Below are 15,484 nucleotides of genomic sequence, written 5' to 3' on the forward strand. Positions count from 1 at the left end.
TTGGAGCAGTTTGTTTTCTTTTGCAGGGCAATAGGCCAGTGGTCCATCTTCTCCAGCGTTCTTATGCTGACTGACCAATACTGAGCATTTCACTAATGTGCCTGTATAATTGCACAATACTATAACTGGGGTGTCAAGGGGGAAATTACTTCCTGATTCTAGCTGGTGATCATATATATAATTGTTGGAAGTAGAAGGATTGAGGGCCTTTAAATATTTCTTAGTTTACATAGCTGCAGGTGCTGCTTTTTTCATGTCATCCTTAAAAACAATCCACCAATCAAACAAAACCCTAGCCACCCAACTTTCTAAACTTTTTGCCATGACAATATTCTGTGTTAGTGAGTTCCACAAGCTACATACACTGTATAAAGAAACATCACCTTTTACTTGTAGTAATTTTATTACTTTAGAGATGCTTCAGGTTCCTTCTGGCCCCTATGGAAAAGGGCATACTTTTTGGTCAATTTCAGATATGTTGTAGAAGTAAACAGATGATACAGATAAAGAAACACCTAGATTATGAAACTGGTTCATTAAGAGCTTAATCCATCATTGTACGAGCGCAAATGTCTGTGCATATAAGTGCAAAGTAAATGGCAGAGAATAAGGGAGTGTGTGCAGGGGAACATTAATTAGAGTGCCAGCAATTTATTCCTTGCTACTATGAGGTGTGGCATCTGGGGCGGGGGAGTGCATAGCAAGCACCTTTATTTTCACACTGAGAATTGCATTTATCCCCATGTCCCTTCAGATATGCCCACATGCCACCCTTTGTTCTCTAAGTAGGGCAGTCAGGGAGCGGATGCTCAGAGGGTTTGAAACTTGCTACCACTCAGTACAGTACTGATGGAGTACTGAAGCTTCCTTGTGCCCCGTATAGATTCTCTTAGCAGTCTGTGTGCTCCCTGCCGTGTCCTGTGCAGCTGTTTGGAGGGTCAAGGTTTAAACGATAATACTCCACAAAGAAAACCTGGTATAAATGATACATGCATCAGTAGAAAATTGGCAGGGAAAATCGATTATAGCCCTAATAGTGCAGAAATCTTTGCAGGTAGCTGTGGACTGAGTAGACCTTTGCATAATGATGGGAATAGACATGAGTACGCATCAGATTTTAATTTTTATTACCAATTTTATTCATTATATTTTATTATACATTTACAGGGGATACATTTTGAGGAACCCATGCTTAATAAATTGTAATGATGATATGCTTAATTATAATAACTTTGGTACATTAATATAAATAGAACAATAGTGATGCTCATAAAAATTGCATTTGACCTCTATGTATTGAAAGCTGTTGAAGTGATGTACAGTAAAAATGACTGTGCTCGGTTGGGAGCGGGAGTATTAATTCTCCATTCACAAGTCTTGGCAAGCGTGATATAAATAAAGTCAAACTCAACTATGTGACATAAAAAGACTATAGAGGACTTAGTTCAAGAAACAGTGGCTGGTGAATTGGGGATAATTTCACAGTCCAGCCACTGCTGTGTATATAGTGAGACAAACACTGGGATTTTGTGCGCATGCCTTTTATGCATCTCTGTAAAGATGACATTCTAGGTGTGTGAACCACACAACATTTGGAGTGTGGGTTTAATTCAGATAAATAGTCAAAGGTCTGAATGCTTACCCAGAGCCCTTAACAATTGGGGTGGAAATTTAGTGACAGCCGTTTCGCTCAATGTTTTGGATTCCAGATCCAGGATAAAGAAATAATTTTCACTAGTATTTTTGCAATGCCAAAAAAACCAAAACCCAATGCTAATAATTTAGGGCCAGATTTACAAAGGTACTAAAGATGCAGGTAGGTACCAACTGCATCTTTCAAAATCTGCTAAACGGGGTGCATGGGTGTCTAGCTTCAATTGAAATCAAGGTGGCATTAGGGAGGGTTCTGTGGTCCAGTGGATAGAACACTCGTCTGGTATGCAGGAGACTTGGGTCCTTGTCCTGGCTCCACTGCTGATCTACTGGTGACCTTAGGGAAGGCACTTTACTTTCCTGCCTCAACTTCCCCATCTGTAACATGGGGATGATACTTTTCTATAAAGGATAATGATCTCTTGTAAAGTGCTTTGAGATCTACTGATGAAAAATGCTATATAAAAACTAGGTATTATTAAAGGCTTTTGAAAATCTGGCCCTTAGTTCTTAAAGAAGGAGAATAGTTGAGGAGAGGGTCTTTGCTTTCCCAAAACCAGTTATGCACATCCCTAAATAAAATCCAGGACATCATTGTAAGATGGAAGTGGGGAGGTTACATTAACCTGCCATGATCTTGTGGCCTGTGGACAATTGGGTTACCTTGAGATCACTCAAGAAGAATCGCTATCTTTTAAATGACCATTTAAACTGAGTACAGAAGTTGGAACGACAAGCACACTTGGTTTCCTGGAATTGTTTGTTCTTGTTACCAAGAATCCAATCATTCTTCTTTGCCCGGACTGAGCATTACGTTTCCCTAAGACGTTACGGGGAGAAGTACATTATTCTTGCCACAGCAATTTTTTTGTTGTCCGGGTTCTGTGTCGGGGCCTGTGTTTCCAAAAGCCGGCATAGACCTGGAACAAATCTTTGGCAGTAACAACTGCTTGAAAGACTCCTTGCCTTTTGGCTCCCACCCACGTAGAAAACTGATAAACACGCCATTGTACTGTAGCACTTACCTAGCTCTGATGCAGACAAAAGGTCATTTCCAATGAATGGTCCTCTCGAGTGGCTGCAGTGTGCTTTCCTCTGCCCACTTATGTGACTTGAAGTATGGTAGGCAAACTGGCTGTGACCAGCAAAGTACTCAGACACTCTCCTCTCTGCCTCATTGAGGATCCGTTTCAGAAACATGCCATCCTCCGAAGAGCAGAGTATTCATTTTTATTATAGGAAAGGATGAGTTCAAGTGAGCCAGGCTAGAGTAGAGCAGCTAGCACTTCTTCCTTTGTTGTGAAACATATTTTGGAGGGATAAGAACTTGCATGTTAGATGGGAAGGTGGCAGTTTATCCTCGCACAGATGCTTGCTGCTGTGCATTGATTTGGATAGCGGCCATTCATATTTTGCTGGAATGAAGAATGGGCCTCAGTTGGGTAAGTCCTGTGATCAAATGCAAATTGCCTATTTCTAGCCACTGTATATAGCCCAGGCATTAAGACTGGTTTTTGCATGGCACCGTTAGCACTTTAAGTCCTTTCCTGGCTTGCAAAATAACACACCACCTTGTCTGGTAGTTTTGTAATCAGTTACTAGGACAGGGCTTTGCTGAAATAAAATATGAGGGCAAAGGAAAGCAACATGCCTGTGGCATAAAAATGCTGTTAGCAAGCTTGAGGCATATCAGAGATTGGTCCTGAGAGTAACATTTTGCTGTCTTTCTGCTTTTGAACTTTTTTTTCCTGTTTGCCTGTGTCTGAGGTCTGGGATATTTCCTGAATTTAAGAACTGACTGTTTTTGATCATTTGAATAGGTATCACCATTCAGTGGGGAATACACGTGCAGCCTGAGATGTCTCTTAAAGCCAATTTGTACTACAAGTTATATGAAGTGATTTCTTGAGACTGTAATGTATTTCTGCTTCAGATGCTCCACCTGTATTACTTGCATTCATCGCCTGTTTTTTGCCAAGCTGAATTACTTCACTCTGCCGCCTTGAGAGCCGTGCTCAGCCACTACCCCCCGCCACTTCAGCATGTACTGTGGCATGAATACATATAAAACTAAAGAAAAACAACGTTAATGTAACTTCAATTTACAAAGGCAAAGTAATCCAGTGACACAGCCGTTTCTGATCCTAACCAAGTACTCTAGTGCTCAGGCATCTCCTATTCTGGTATGTAAGATCAACTCTTCTTTAGAGATTCCAGTATTTGGGTACAAAACAGCTCCGATGACACCTCTCTACATAACGTGGGGACTTATTCTGACACCTTTCTATAAGCAGAGCACTATTTCATTCTGCAAGTCATCCCATTAATTTCAATGGTACTGCTCAATGTAGGGCATGACAGAATTGGTTCCATAGACATTAACTATTGCCCACAGACGTGGTTATTTATAGGCATGTGATAATTAAGGATTATTTACTGGTATGGGTTATTAATGGGGCCATATCTGATGATTGCATGAGCAGTGCCTTTAAGAGCTCAGTGTGATGAATTGTAAAGGATTTCCAGAGCTTAGAATATGCGCTGCCTTCTATTATCTATTTTTTAAAATAAATAAAAATAAATACGCTAGCCCACATGAAGCTTGGTTGCTTCCACTGAACTTTTCTGAGACTTTGAGTCCAAAATGAAAGCTTGAAAAGTCGAACACATGCAAGTGGACACCATAGCCGATGGGAGTTGGGCCATTGATGTCAGTGGGGCCAGGATTTCACCCCTTGTTTGCATGACTCATTGGCGCAGGGAAATTGCCTGTGTTCATGCAGCTGTATTGGAAACCTAGGAACATAGAACAGCTAACGGATCGAATATTTTTGTCAAACCTTGAACATTTTCTCGGGTGATAGGCATAAGCTTTGAAGGTCTGTGCCGTAGAGAGTGGAGGATACTGAATTTGAAACTTTTTAGAAAGTTTGGGTAGGATAGTTAATGTTCTCAGTCATGTACTTGAATTGTCTTTGCAGCTTTCACTTACTTTCTTCCCAAACATGTATCCTTCCAAACGAAGCCCTCGGCAAAGGAAGGGGTTTGGATTAACATAAGCTATGTTCTGTTGGTCGCTCAAAGCATGTCTTGTGAGCAAAAGCATTTACAGCAACATCTGAAACAAGTTCTCACCCAACCCCACCTCACCCACAAAGGAAGGGGCTTTCGGGCCAGGGTAAATTGCAGCTCAGCCTGCACCAGGTGACTAATCCCCTGCTTTTGCTGTCCCTAAATAATTGCCTTAAAGAGAGGGGTAGAAAACATTGGTTCCTCAGGTCACCTTTTCGTTATCATGGGTGTAGAGAGACTAGGGAAGGGGTAGAAGCTACTGAGACATGAATGATATCTGTCAGCCCATGAGCGGGTTGGAATACAGCCTCTTCACTTTTTTTAAACCCTAATGTGCCATGTTAGTCAGAATCTTTGGGAGCCCTGAAGGTTCAAGTTTCAGGTTCAAGTTTCAAATAGAACTCTTCAGGGCGTTAGGCATCCTTTCATTCCTTGGACATTGTGCATCTTAAAGGACCCAAATGGTTAACTAAATGTTAATCAACCACTTGAGGCCAGTGCCCTCGTCAGTAGGGAAAGCAGATCATTTAAACATTGAAACCTTTGACTGTTAAATTTTGAGTAATGGAAAGTATGGGAATGGGTGTTGCAATACCTGAAGTACACTGTCCCAGCATAGTACAATATAGAATAACTTCACACTCACTCCAGTCTTACCTGAATGAAGTCAGCTTTAGATGTGGGATGGGGAAGGAGACGTTTTTTCTGCTTTTTGGCTCCTGGATCTTCTGTTGCATATAAGGATGGAATCCATTTTTGTGATGTGCATGCAATCCAATATAAATAGCATTAATTTAATGGGAGCTCTGAGTGTTGCAAACAGAAAATATCTCCCTAAAAATAATGCCCATGATACAGCACGTGAGGCTACACAGCATAAGTATATCCTAGAATTCCAAAGGATTTATGCAGTGGAGGATAGTGTAGACTCAGAGAAGGGACCTCAGTAGGTCTAAGCCAGTCCCCTGCACTTAAGGCAGGACTAAGTAATTACTAGGCCATTCCTGACAGGTGCTTGTCTAATCTGGTCTTAAAAACATCCAGTGACAGAGATTGCACAGCCTCTGTAGCCAATTTGTTCTGGTGTTAATGATTGACAGTTAGGAAGTAGTTAGAATAGAGGGCCAGGACACTCAGATTGTGTTTGTGGCTCTGCCACTGAGTCAGTGTGAAATCTTTGGGAAATCACTTGACTTTCTTGATATCTTTTTTGAATTAGGTTTTAATCATAATAATCCATCAGAGGGGTTTTGCGTTTTAATGGTAGTAGAGTGCTTTGAAATCCCTGGGTGATATGTCAAAGTTGCAGCATTAGCTAGTGAATTGGATTTACCTTGTGGTGAGACAGTTAACAGTAGATATAATCACCTGGGGCCTTTCATTTTTGTTGTTTAACCCAACATAACTCGACCACCTCGGGTGGAGTCACTCCTAATTACTCTGGTTTGCTTCAAACTCCTGAAGTGAAATCCCAGCCCCACTGAAGTCAGTGGCCAAACCTCGTTGACTACTGTGGAGTCAGAATTTCATCCCCGATGTCTATGAATGTCTCATTTTGATTTGGTAGCTATGAGCTAACACAGCAGGACCCAATAGGGTCACGACTCTTAACTATCTCTTGAACGCCTCTAAACTGTCCATTGTTAGGTTGTTTTCTGCTCTGAAATTTGCCCTCTGTTTATCTGGAAAAGGTAACTATACATTTTTTCCTTGTTTCACATTGAAGGTAGAAGTTATTTGCTAGCCCATTATCCCCCCCACTCCCACCTAAAAATACGCTCCATATTGCCCATATGCTTGTCATATCTATTTGATAGACAAGGTGGGTGAGGTAATACCTTTTATTGGCCCAACTCTCTTCTTCAGCTCTCGGAAGCTTGTCTCTCTCACCAACAGAAGTTGGTCCAATATGAGATATTTCCTTACTCTTGTCTCTCTCATAGCCTACATGGCTACAACAACACTGCCTATATCTATTTGATCAAATCCATTGTACCTGGATGTGAAAACCGAGTGCAGGAATGTCAGGGAAATGATACTAAATTACCCTGATTGTACATTGCAGAGTTTTACACTGAGCAACTCTGTACTTACTTTCATTGCACTACTTGAAATATTGAAACAAGATGATCAGTGGTGCACTGCAAGAAACATTTCAGGGGTGGATGAAATGCTATCTGTGAATGTTTGCTTACTGTGGTTGTCATTTTCCCAGCAGGGGCCACGTAGTCTACAGTTATTTATTGCTCAAAGTCCAGTGGGAAACAAGAGTACAGAGTCTATAGGGGGTCACCAGCAAGTAAGTTTGCTCCAGATCTGCTTGCCTCTTGCTCTTCACAGGTGCTAATGGGACTGGGGACTACATGTCACTCCTGTATAAGAAAGGCAGGAAACTCCGTAAATGTAGTTGCATGAGTGACAGGAGGAGAAAATAAGGAGGATTCTACTCTCAGAGCCAGATTCTTTTCCTAAATTGAGGGGAGGGGGGAGCTTTGATGGGAGGACATTGTCCTGTCACGTGATTTAGGGTTTTCCACCCATGGACAATGAAGATGTTGAGAGGTGAGCTCTCTTGAGAATCTGCCCTCAGTTTTGTATGCTGAGCACAGGACTGACCCTCTATTTATATGCATGAGCTTCCAAACCTTTGGAATTCCAATTAACTGTATAAATGGGCACCTTTGATTTAAAATGTGGCTCAGCCTTATTAAAAAACCGTTTTTTTCCCCTGAAATTAAGCTAGGCTTGTGTAATAACCATGTCTTCTCCAGCCCGTTGGTAAATACTCTTCGCCTGTTGCTCATTTTGCACTGAGCTAATACGGCTACAGTTGTTGAATTGAATTTCCTGTGTACTTGGAAGTAATTAGCCCAGTGTAAAAGTAATGTCTTCCTCAGATTTAGGCTTGAAAGTATTGCTACATTCAGATGCAAGATTCCCATAATAGATTTAAGTTTGTTTCCGAACATTTCACGAGTCTCTGGTTTTATTAACGACATGATGTTATAAGGCTTCTTTGTCAAGAGGATATAGAGATCCTAAATGAATCTGGAATTGAATAGGTTCTGACTAAATTCCTCAAGCTCCAGTGACCATAATGTAGAGTCTGGGTATATTGTATCATTAGTGGGTTACTGAAGCTGAGTGAAGCATGAACTAGCATCTATGGAGACATATGAGACTGTTTGGATTTTTTGTATTGTGATCTGTGTTTTTTCAAACAAAGGCTGGCTTCATAGTAGAAATGTACCTAAATGTCTAATTTCCATCCGTTCCATCTAATTTCCATTAAAGTGAGATTAATATTCCAGTTAATTGAAAAAGCTCAACTCAGGTTACAAACTAATACTTGGAACCACCTGTTTTATAACGTTTTCCAGAAAGATAGCAAGAGCTCAGTATTCAAGCTGTGAAATTCAGAGGGAGATGTCTGTTATGGACATGCAGAGAAATTAGCAAACCTTGGCCCTGATTCCCGAAAGTTACAACATGTGCCCATGCACAGCTTCAGTGTCTTCAGTGGTTCATCCCTAAAAACCTGACATTTCTTGTCTTGATGTACAGGTGATTTTTCTGTCTGAGCTCTTTGTGGCTTGGTCATCCTAACGAGTTAAGAATCAAATCCTGAAGACCAAAAACTGCATTCATTTACAACTATGCAGGCTGATTGTCATCAAATTCTTGCTATGCAGCTGCCCAGTTGTAACTGAGGAAAGAAATTGATTGTGTAGCTAAGAACCTAAATAACTACTGTAACAATGTTGGTTCTGCAGGGCTGAAAGGAATAAGCAGTAGTGGGTTTTTTTTTTTTTTTTTTTTTTTTTTTTTTAAATTGCCACGAGCAGAAACAGATACAACACTGCAGATACACACACACAGGAATCTTTTGCAGAAGATGGATCCGTTTTCCAAAGGTAGTTTTCAGAGTAAAATCCTGCTTTATACTAATCTGGTACAAGGTCACCCCATATTACATATGTAACAGTTTTCAAGTGTACACGAAACACTTTTTCGAAAGCAAAATGTATGTTCGGAGACACTAAATTGTGAACTCTAGGCAGAGATGTTGAAAGAAGGCTGACTTAGGTGCCGTCATATGGACAACGGTTTCCTTGAATTATAGGTTTTGTTTAGTTTTTTACTTTTTGTTGGCTTGTTTTGTAATTTCTGACATACTCTTTGGTAATATGGCTGAAGGAAGCACTTCTCGATGGCAGTCTTGATCCTACAGTCTGACCTACATGGGGCTCAGGAGTCCATTTATATGGATCTAGTTGCCTGATCTGGTTTTTCATGTGTTTGTGGTGTTTGGTCAATGCTGAGAGCCATGGGCACAGGAATTATAAATGCATCAGACTTCAATCAATACACTCTTCTCCAATGTTGAGAATCCACCTCTTCTTTGCATTAATTGACCTCTAAATGTTCTTCCCTACTTGAAAAAGACACCTATTCGAAAGTGTGGAATATACATCTGTATATAAAGAATCTTATGTGTATATATAATATCAGTTGTTGAATGGCTTGCGTTACATAAAATTATAAGACGATACAATTCGTGGAGATTTTATATTGCGCTAATATCTAGTGCTGGGGATGAGAGATGCAGGGGTGGGTTATTTGTAAGAACCACAAATGGCACTGTATCTTATAACGAAGTGACATTCATCAAGTGGATCCTTTCTTGTACATATTCATATCTATTATTAAATACCTGTGCGGGGCTACTGGATTGTCTTGGCATCCCCTAAACTGCAAGCTATGTGGTATTCCTGTCACCGCTGGGAATGAGAATTGAATTATTCAGCTAATCTAGGCTGACGACTACTTTTTTTCTTTATTGACACCAAACAGATTTTGTTTTGGATATGCAACAAAGCAAGACTCTACCTTGACCTTGCAGGGCTTCAGAGCTACCCGGAGATAAATGAAAGCGCATGTTGTTTGAGGCAGCTGGGGATTTATGGTGTTGTAGGAGACTGGCTCCAGTGTGGATTGTTGGCAACAATACAGATAATCACAGTGTGATAGCAACCGGGCTGCGGTATTTAAGATGTGTTTAAATCTTATTTTCTAGCACTAGAAAGTTCTTTACAGGCTACTAGAATTTTAAAAGGAATGGATGGGGGGTGAATCCCAACATAGTACTGTTTCAAAAGGTTAAAAACATAAATCCAATTAAAAAAAAATCTCCTAACCTTGTCATGTACGAAAGATAGGGACAAATTATTTGTGGTTTACAACTTGATTATCCAAAACTCAGTTATCTGAAATCCCTCTCTCTGAAACAGGGTGATGCTACCCCAACCTCTGTTAGAGCAGCACCTTTCTACTGCCCACCAGTGATTTGGAATTGGGAGACACCGTGCGAATAAGGGGATTTTTATCCATTAGGAAATTGGTGACCAAAAGTAAGGAGAACGTGTCACAAAATGTGCTGTTCTCTGAATGATCATTTTACCAGTTTCTAGTAAAATTTAAAAGCATACCAATAAATCCACTGTAATATCTCTTGTACAAGCAGTAGGGTCTTAGTTATATGGTACCTACCCCATTTGTTCTTGAATCTTTGGTGAGAGTTGGGAGGGTCTGCAAATATTGTATGTGGATTATAAATGTTTAAAAGTACACTTTAGCGAAGCAGTCCTAGTATAATTGCATTGAATAGTCCCTTAGTTATCAAAAGCTGAATCATCCAGACTTACCTGATCCCTTCTAGATAAGGGCTTGTGTTGTATGCTCTATGTAGTATTTGTTTAGTAAGAGCCGACATTGTGTTTGTTTTTGTACATGATCTAAAACAAAGACACTTCCCTGAATAGAAGGGCTTACTTTTCTAGGATTCCAGTCCTGCAAACACTGTTCATATGGCCATTGAACTCAATGGGACTTCTGACTTGTTTAAGGGCTTGTCTACACACAGGTTATTCTTTTTAATGATTTAACTATATAAAGGTGTTTATCGTGCTATTTTACAACATAAATCTGTATTGCAGGAATCCATCTATGCATCCATTTGTAAATGTTAAGCAAATTATTTTATCACAGCCTCTGTCACATCAGACACTTGAAAAATTGCATTTGGACTTCAATTCCATCTCAATTGTACAGAGAAACTTCCAAAACAAATTGTCTTCCAGCTGTGTCTTTTACTGAGCGTGAGGTCCAAGGTATCCTAATAAAATGAATTTTAAAGCCTATTAAATACATTACATGAAATTGGTTCCTGGCCATGCATCCAATTACACAAAGGTCCTTATTATATGGGTTTCAATTAAGTGTCCTCGTGAAATTTATAGTTTGGGGGTGTGGATATATATAACAATTGTGTGTCATTGTGCTTATCAGTATGTGTGTATTACAGCTTTTGCTTGTAATACTCTGACTTGAATAGTTAACTCTTGCTTCAATATGCTCATAACTTGCTTTAAAATTCTCCTTTGTGCCTAAAAGTTTCCATATTTCATAGAAATCTAAGGCTGGAAGGTACCACAAGAGGTCAGCAAGTTCAGCCCTCTGCACGGAGGCAGGGCCAAGAAAAGACTCTCCGACAGGAGTTAGTCCAAACCGTTCTTCAAATTCTTCAACAATGGGGATTCCACAGACTTCCTTGTAAGCCTGTTCCAGAGCTTAACTTCCCTTATAGTCTAGGTTTTTTCTCCTAATATTTAGCCTAAATCTCTCTTGCACAGACTAGTCCCATTACTTCTTGTCTTGGCATTGGTGGTTGCAGAAAACAATTGGTCACCGTTCTCTTTAAAGCAGCCCTTAACATATTTGAAGACTGTTATTGTGTATCTCTCTTCCCCTTCCCCCAGTCTTCTTTTCTCAAGAATAAACACACCCATTTTTTTAAACCTTTCCTCATGATTTAGGTTTTCTAAACTTTTATCATTTTTGTTGCTCTCTTCTAGACTCTCCAATTTGTCCACTCAAAATTAGATCTAGTACTCCAGTTGACCATTAACAATCATGCTGGAGGACAGAACCTGCACCCCAGGAAGCCGCCTTTGCTCTTGACATAGAGACAGTGGACTTGGAATAATACAAGGGGGGCAAACAGACCCTTTTAGGGTACATCGACACAGCAATTAAACACCTGCAGGTGTTCTGGGTCAGCTGACTTGTGCTCTGGGGGCTCGGGCAATGTGGCTGTAAAATTGCTGTGTCAGTGCTCGGAGTGGGGCCTAAGCTCTGGGACTGCACAAGACACAGCAATTTTTAGCCCAGTCAGGTCACCCGGGTCAGCCGCAGCTATATCATGGGCCTTTTATTTCAGTAGCAATGTACACTCAATTGTCCGTTTACTTACAGGACATAAGGCATGTCAACACCACAACTAGACGCCCGCAGTTGGCCCAGGCCAGTCAACGCAGGCTTGGGCTGTGGAGCTCCTTGATTGTGTAAGCCGATGTACGCTCTGCCTCTTTGGAGGAAGTCACCGGAATAATTTCTGTCACTGTTAATGTCCAGAGACGTTTCTGGGGAACTTGGGAACCGGGATTCACTGATTGCCACTCTACACCTTGCCTTGCAGGTAACAGAGTCTCGAAGCGTTTGCTGGCAAGGCAGACAGGTAGTTGTGTTAGGGAAGTGGCTCAGCTTAGCTACAACAAAGCTCTCTCTGGCCAGGACAGTGGTAACACGGTGGCTCGCAGTTCTGGGCATCCGGCGAATGATGCCACACTGGGACTGTGTCAAAAGCTTTTCTAAAATCAATTATATGCCACGTCTGTTGCCGCTCCCTCCCCCCCATTAGGCCAGTAACTGTGTCAAAGAAGGAAATTAGGTTGGTTTGGCATGATTTGTTCTTGGCAAATCCATGCCGGCTATTCTTGATTACCCTATTATCCTCCAGGTGCTCTCACACTGTTTAATTTGTTCCAGTATCTTTCCTTGTATTGAAGTTAGGCTGCCTGATGCATAATTCCCTGGGTCCTCTTTGTTCCTCTTCCTAAAGATAGGTAAGTGCTCTGTTTGCTCTTGCCTAGTCCTCAGCGACCTCAGCTGTCCTCCAGGATTTCTTCAAGATAATTGCTAACTGTTCTGAGAACTTCAGCTAGTGCCTTAAGAACGCTAGGATGAATTTCATCGGGCCCTCCTGATTTGAATACATCTAACTTGACTGCATAGTCTTTAACCTGTTCGTTCCCTACCCTAAGCTTGCGTTCCTTTCCCCCTTCTCTGTTAATGTTAACTGTGTTGTGTATCAGGTCACCCATTAACCTTTTCAGTTGAAGACTGGAGAAAATCGGCATTAAACCCCTCAGCCTTCTTCATGCCATCAACTATTTGCTCTCCTTCCCCACTAAGTAGAGGACCTACACTCTCCTTTGTCTTTTTTTTTTCTAGCTCCCAATACATTTAAAAAACCTCTTCTTATTGTGTTTTATGTCCCTTGCTAGGTGTAAATCATTTTATGCCTTAGCTTTTCTGACTTTGTCTCTGCATGCTTGTGTTCTTCTTTTGCACTCTTCCTTAGCAAATTGTCCATGTTTCTACTTTTTGTAGGATTCCTTTTGATTTTTCAGGTAATTAAAGAGCTCCTGATGGAGCCGTATTGGTTGGCCTCTTACTATTCTCCCGATCTTTCCTTCACATCTTAACGGTTGTCAGTTGTGTGCTTAATATTGTCTCCGTGAGAAACGGCCAGCTCGAATGAATGCCTTTATCTGCATAGATTTTTCTTACCATGGAGCCTAACCTATCAGCTCTCTGAGTTTGTTAAAGTTTACTTTTTCTAAGTCCATTGTCCTTATTCTGAAGCTCTTCGCTTTCCATAGAATCTTGAAACCATCATTTCATGATCACTTTCACTCAAATTGCCTTCCACCTTCAGGTTTGCAACCCTCTTGGTCAGAATCAAGTCTAAAATGGATGTCCCCCTTTTTACTTCCTCCACTCTCTGAAACAGAAAGTTGTCCCCAATACATTCCAATAACTTACTGGACACCCTGTTTTGCCATAATACTTGTCCAACGGAAGTCTGGATAGTTAGACTTCCATTACTACTGGGTAGTACTACTTACAAAAAAAAAAAAAGTTGGGTTTTTCGCTCATCGGAAAAAAAAAAATCAAACTCAATCTGTGCATAATACTACCAAATGACAGCAGTACTGGAGAGGCCAGCTTCAGGTCCCTGCTTTGTCACAGACTTCCTATGTGACCATGGCAAGTCACCTGGCCTGTGCTTCAGTTCCCCATCTGTATAATGAGGGTAATAGCACCATCTTACTGCCTGGGGTGTTGAGAATAATATGTGATTTGTGAGGCACTTGGACACTACAGTGATGTGGGCCGTTAAAGATCCAAGATAGACTATAATATTCTTTTATCCAAGAATGAAAGCAGGGTATTAGATAGACAACTAATACTTGTTCACATATATGTATATGTGTGTTTTTATTCTACATACTAAACTATATAGTTAACGTTTTAGTCACTCCAAACTGTATTGGGATAAAATTTAACACTGAAGATGTTCTCATTATTTTATAAAACATTATCTTTTCATTTCAGAAACCTAAGAAAAGAGTTATTAATTATATTCCCTTGTCCATGTTACGGACAAAGTAACCTCATCAATTGTACAATGTTGCTTATTATTTAAAGGTGTTTTTTTTTCTCTTTTAAGACTCTGATCCTGCAATCAGATCTGTACTAGTGGACTCTTGCACTTACACAGAGCTCCAGTGCCTATGAGTAAGTCAGGGTATGGTCTAGTAAATAGACAGAACTGGGACTCAAGACTTGGTTTCAACTCCAGACTCAACTGCAATTTCCTTTGTAATCTTGGGCAAGTCACTTGGGGCCAGTTTTTCAAAGATAGTAAGGTACCTAAACAGGCACCTAACCTGCTTAGGCACTTTTGAAAATCCCACTAGACACCTGTCTGCATCTAGAGGTACCTAAACACCTTAGAAAATCTGACCCTTGATCCCCTCTGTACGTCAGTTACTTCTGGGGATAAAATCCATTAATGATTGTGAGGCTCTCAGATCTGAGAGACATAAGAACTATATAAATTACAAAGTCTGGGATCTGTGGTTGTAACCTCTTGCACTTGTTTAAGGCCCTGATCCAGGAATGTATTGAAGCATGTGAGTAATGCCATTAAAATCGATGGGGATACTCTTGTGCTTAGAACTATCCGAATCTGAACCCTCCCTGCACCATCAGACATTGCTTAGGTCACGTCTCTGATGCTGTTTGCGTCAATGGCTTCCTTGTCATGTTTGTGTAATGTAACTTTTAAAAAAGGATTAGCCTATAGCTCAACTCTCAACCTGAAGAACCAGTGCCTGCTTTTTCTTCTGCCCCTTATCCTTTGACCTCTCTACCCGAAGTTGGAAGTGCCACCAGCATAACTCTCAAGGTCATTGGCACATACATGCCCTTTCATCACGTTGAGATGCAGTTAGCAGAGAAGGACGTACAATTATGCATGTATGGACGTGCTTTACTGGACTTCAGTTTGAAAAGCTACCTTTTTTTTTTTTTTTTTTTTAATTTGCAGGAGAGTAATTTCATTCACTTTAATGAGAACTCCCTGGAAAGTTCTTTAAGCGATACCATGTCAGGTCTTTAGAGACGTTGCACCTTTTGAGACCGAGTAGAACAGTACCAAAGAGAATCTATGGAGATAACCATAGGATGTCAAAATGAAATGACACTAGGGCAGGGCAACTTTAGGGAGATGACATGACAGCAGGAAAGTAACAAATTAAACTGTCAGTACAGATTTATGGAAGATGTTCCA

General features: G+C 40.7%; 1 protein-coding gene across 9 annotated transcripts in view; it reads left to right on the forward strand.

The window, feature by feature from the left end:
* Window positions 1-15,484, forward strand: part of AUTS2 (activator of transcription and developmental regulator AUTS2) — an 881,418-nt gene that overhangs the window by 150,384 nt on the left and 715,550 nt on the right. The window contains exon 1 of one of the 9 annotated variants that reach the window (XM_067537920.1): window positions 3,408-3,836. The exons of the other annotated variants lie outside the window; for them this stretch is intronic. The gene's annotated coding sequence lies outside the window, so the exon portion shown is untranslated. Of the gene's footprint in view, window positions 1-3,407; window positions 3,837-15,484 lie in introns of those variants that run through there. 9 annotated transcript variants of the gene reach the window in all.

The sequence above is a fragment of the Emydura macquarii genome, unplaced genomic scaffold, assembly GCF_026122565.2.
Source record: "Emydura macquarii macquarii isolate MOO-44397 ecotype Brisbane River unplaced genomic scaffold, CSIRO-AGI_Emac_v2 contig_450, whole genome shotgun sequence".
Lineage (NCBI taxonomy): Eukaryota > Metazoa > Chordata > Testudines > Chelidae > Emydura > Emydura macquarii.